The 4,831-nt window shown below is 30.2% G+C and overlaps 1 long non-coding RNA gene across 3 annotated transcripts; it reads right to left on the reverse strand.

The window, feature by feature from the left end:
- Positions 1–1,199: 1,199 nt before the first annotated feature.
- Positions 1,200–3,877, reverse strand: LOC113373190. 3 transcript variants are annotated; one of them, XR_003366881.1, is made up of 9 exons: positions 3,762–3,877; positions 2,969–2,974; positions 2,332–2,463; positions 2,198–2,267; positions 2,069–2,138; positions 1,805–1,871; positions 1,674–1,741; positions 1,381–1,609; positions 1,200–1,321 (listed from the first exon to the last, which is right to left on the reverse strand). It is a non-coding gene; the product is annotated as an uncharacterized LOC113373190 (long non-coding RNA). The 3 variants fall into 3 exon arrangements; XR_003366883.1 differs by lacking the exons at positions 1,200–1,321; positions 1,381–1,609; positions 1,674–1,741; positions 1,805–1,871 and adding an exon at positions 1,967–2,005; XR_003366882.1 differs by lacking the exons at positions 1,200–1,321; positions 1,381–1,609; positions 1,674–1,741; ... (1 more) ...; positions 2,069–2,138; positions 2,198–2,267 and adding an exon at positions 1,929–2,005.
- Positions 3,878–4,831: the final 954 nt, after the last annotated feature.

A 4,831-nucleotide genomic window follows, 5' to 3' on the forward strand; every position in this document is an offset into this window, starting at 1 on the left:
AATACATAGATTCCTTTGAGCTAAAATGACAATGCTTAAGAGCAATGCCTAAGAATAGCTCCAATGAGATCTTCTTAGTTTAACAATTACTATAATAATATTATATTAGACCTAATCTAAGATTAAGTCTAAAGGCCATTGTCGTTTCAATCTTCTTGTACCATAAGGTTTAGTATTTCAACTATAGATGGGTTAAATATAGATTAAAGTGATTGAAAAATGTTAATATTTTTGACATGTTTAAAATGAGTGAAAAACCATAGATTAGTCTATTTAAAATGACCAAAGTTATAACTACATTAACTTTATTGATCATGATATAATTAGAACAAAAATTATAATATATGAAATTTATTCAAAATATTAAATCCTTTCCGAAGAACGAATTAATGAGTATATTAATGTTTATGGAACATTAGCTTATCAGTTTAAATATCTGTACCTGTACGGTGTGTTTCTAATATATATCACTGAAAATGGTGTGAAATGAAACACTCCAAATAAAGTTCAGTTAGTTTTATTCAAAACTCTTAATGTAACACAGTATTTATAATACAATTATATTAATTTATTATTACAACTGCAGTAATGAAAATGACTAAAATACATTAATATTTGTCTAATTGTATTATATATATATATATATATGTTATAGTATATATATTAATAATAACACAGTATGACATTAAATTAAGTGATATTTATAGCTAAGAAAAAGAGTGCACCATTTAAAGAAATAATAGAAAGTAAAATATTTAAATAAGAGGAAACATCGGTCGTCTGGCGTATTAAATGTTTAAGGCACTCGACTAACATAGGGGTTTGCAAAAAAACAAAGTCTATTATCAACGCGTTTCTACCGAGTCAAAGCAATGACGCAGAGTTCTACCGAGTCAAAGCAAAGGTATAAAGAGCTTAACCAAGATGCGGCAAGATGGTTGCAAACACCCAAACAGTAAAGAAGCTGTTCTACACAATTGTCTACACTAAAAAGTGCATTCAATAAGTATCCCTATTAATAACACAAAAAAATTTTTAAAATTTAGACATGTTGAAATATTTTTGTAACTTACGTTACAGCATAATGTAATTGGCCGTAAAGTGGCTCATAATGAATTAAAACAACAAAATTAAATCAAATGCAATATATTTATTCATTATTTCATTAACATCTAAGCACTTAACTATTCAATAGATCACAGTAGGCATCTTCTTTGGTGACAAGACGGACGGACGGACAGCATAATTAGTAGATGAAATGATTGTTCTCACTCATGAGCAACTTGAGAGTTTACCACTTGGGTTGAAGTTGTCGTTTACCCTATAAAAAATAATGAATTAGTAACAAGTTTCATAAAATATACTATAATAATAAATTACCTGATTAATCATTCACCCCCGTCTTCCAAGCAACCTCAGTAAAATCTTCATAGTAAAACCCAACAAGTGGTATTTATAATAACTGCTTAAGTTAGTGAGGTTAGTCATGTTATTGAGTTAATAAGAGTTAAGTTAATCGTGCATAATTATAGGCAGTTATTAAAAAAAACCACTTGCGAGTCATTCACGTGTTAGAGCTTCAGGGCAGTAATAGTTGGATCGAGAAGATCTGCAAAAAAGAAAGAAACATTTTAGGAATGTTTCCATTTATGCTGGTATGGATAAACACATACCTGGTAAAATGTTTCTGGAAATATTCCTGGCGAAGTAGTGAGTGCAGAGCAGCAGTAGTTGTAAGGACCTGAAAAAAAATGAACATGTTTTTTATTGTTCAAATTTATACTGATTTTGGATAAAAACATACTTTTTAGATTATTTTCAAAGTGATTCCTCGTGAAGGGGTCAGTGTGCAGAGCAGTAGTTGCAAGGACCTTGAAAAAAAATAAACATGTTATTTATTGTTCACATTTATACTGATTATGGATAAAAACGTACTTTTTAAATTATTTTCAGAGCGATTCCTGGTGAAGGGGTCAGTGAGCAGAGCAGCAGTGGTTGAAAGGACCTGAAAAAAAATAAGCATGTTATTTATTGTTCACATTTATACTGATTATGGATTAAAACGTACTTTTTAAATTATTTTCAGAGCGATTCCTGGTGAAGGGGTCAGTGAGCAGAGCAGCAGTGGTTGAAAGTATCTGAAAAAAAACATGTTATTTATTGTTCACATTTATACTGATTATGGATTAAAACGTACTTTTTAAATTATTTTCAGAGCGATTCCTGGTGAAGGGGTCAGTGAGCAGAGCAGCAGTGGTTGAAAGTATCTGAAAAAAAAATAAACATGTTATTTATTGTTCACATTTATACTGATTATGGATTAAAACGTACTTTTTAAATTATTTTCAGAGCGATTCCCGGTGAAGTGAGTCAGCATTCAATTTTATTCGATACTTGGCCATTCGATACTCAACAATTTGCTTGATATGATATCTTGTGGCCTCCATATCCATGTGATTTTATCTTGATGATCAGAAATAGAATGTAGAAATTTACTAGCAGTTTAAGAATTGCACTTGGTTTTATATGAAATGCATTAAAATTAATTGAAAACAGTGAAAATTAAAATTTAATATGTCAATAATTTAATGTAATATGTCAAATCCACATTGCATAATCTCAAATGATTCAAACGACCACATTATTTTTCAATGGTTAAATAGATTAGTGTATTAGTATTTGTTATTATTAATAATAAAACTACTGATGCTACCCAACTAATAAATTAACCCACATGCAAGACATATCGTGATCATTCGAATCATGAAATTCAATTAATGATTTTCTAAATTTCTAAAAGTTATAGTGACAACTAAAGTATTGATCAATTAATATCTTGAACAAAATCATCGCTTAATAAATCTATTCGTGCCAAATGCAATTCCAATAAATACCACATTCAGAGCGTCACAGTAACAATGTTCGTATAAAAACTGAAAGACTCTGGTAGCAGCAAACGCAAACCTACCCGCACCTGCAAAATACACAAATTATTTATGAATTTAGTCGATTATACATACATTATTAAATGTAATTGTTGATGCGTCACCAAAGTTGTCTTCGTGTGCTATGCAGCGCTCCAGCGAAGCATAGAATAGTCTTTATTTGCATCTTTATATCCATTCAAATTGTAACTATTCTTTGTCAATTTGTTGTTCAAATTGTAACTTTTTTTCAAGTAAAAGAAATAAAATTATGCATTGAAAATAAAAAATGGCTCTCATCGAAAAGTAATTTTGCTTTAAAATTTTTAATGACATGATGATTGTGGTCCAATTTACACAATACTTCTGATCTATAAATTGAAGTGAATTAGCAGATGGTAATGATGTAAATAAGACTTCAAATTAAACGATCCGTATAAATGTACTCATAGTAATTCTCAAAATGAATTATCAGTCATTTTTTACTTTCACAACTTTTTACTACCACTTTCGATTATTTCTTCTGCACAATGACCGCCAGCCATTCAATTGTGAACTCTTGTTCAGTCAACAAAATAATAGTATGTAGTTTTATTTAACAGTGGGCACCAAATGATGCAAAATAAAATAATTAGATAAAATGTATCCGGCGTACGTCTTAGACAGTAGTACGACTTGAGCAAAAACTACATAAATCGAGCACACGTTTTCCAAAACAAAAAAACAGCAATGAGAAAAGATTTTAATTAAATCTAAAACATCTTAAAACTCGAAAACACGAAATGAAATCCGAGTGAATCCGCAAATAGAAATATAATTAGCACAAGTGCAACGTACCATATGACGCTCGCAGGTCGCATGTTCTCCACAGGCAGCGAAGGGTCAGGCCCGCTCGTCCGTGTTCGACGACGTCTGGTTGTGTTCTTCCAGCAATCGCCACGATGGAAATGAACTCTAGCAATGACAACTCCATAGACAACTCCCTCTCCCAACTCCTATCGTCGCAAAGCATAGATGTGCAAAAGACTTGTAGACGTGCGACTGCAGAGCGTGCACGTTCGCTCGGTCGAAGATGGCGTTTCAGAAACTCGAACGCCTCTTCTGTTTTGAAATCGAAACGACGTTATTTGAATCTTCAATTTTAACAATAACGGTTTTATAAATTAAATAACGACATTCCATTCTTTTAATAAACTCTCTAAAAATTTACACTGCAATGAATTAGTCGTTGGTTATTGAAATAAATAAATTTGGTGTAGAATAAATTTTATTTTCTTTCACTAACCTGTGTTTTACAGTACACTTGTTTGCTTTTCCTTTCTCAGGTATAAAATTTGTTAAATATTTTTACATTTTTAAATATACAGACAAGTTTTCACTGTTTTATTTATATATTACTCATATATATGAATAATTTTGAAATTTATTAACAAAAGCAATTTTCTAATAAAATCATAATAGTTTAGTGGAATTGCATTTAAATTTTGATAAAAAATTTAGTTCTACATTCCTGCAACACGTGAAGCAGTAAATATTATATAAATACAAACATACAATTTTTTTTCAAGTTTTAACTTATTGGTTTACAATAAAATTACTAATGATGATACAAACTAGCCACAAAACATTTGTAAACTAACAAAGTTAGCGCAAAAGAGTCTTACTGTGTACTTATTGAGAGTAGAGTTGGTTAAATATTCTGAAATATAATAAAATCAAACCAAGGTCAAAAGAAAACTAGCTGTAAGTGGAATTCTGTCTTAAGGCAATTAGGGCATCGTGCCTTAAGGCAAATTGCTGGAACTTCCCGTACCAAAAATTATTATTTTTTTTTAAAACGATTAACATTTTTGAAAAAAAATTACTTTTAAAAAATAAGATTTTTGAGAAACTATAAATTGGACAAA

Source organism: Ctenocephalides felis, unplaced genomic scaffold (assembly GCF_003426905.1).
Source record: "Ctenocephalides felis isolate EL2017-DRISC unplaced genomic scaffold, ASM342690v1 CF-g0.4_SCAFFOLD_01604, whole genome shotgun sequence".
Lineage (NCBI taxonomy): Eukaryota > Metazoa > Arthropoda > Insecta > Siphonaptera > Pulicidae > Ctenocephalides > Ctenocephalides felis.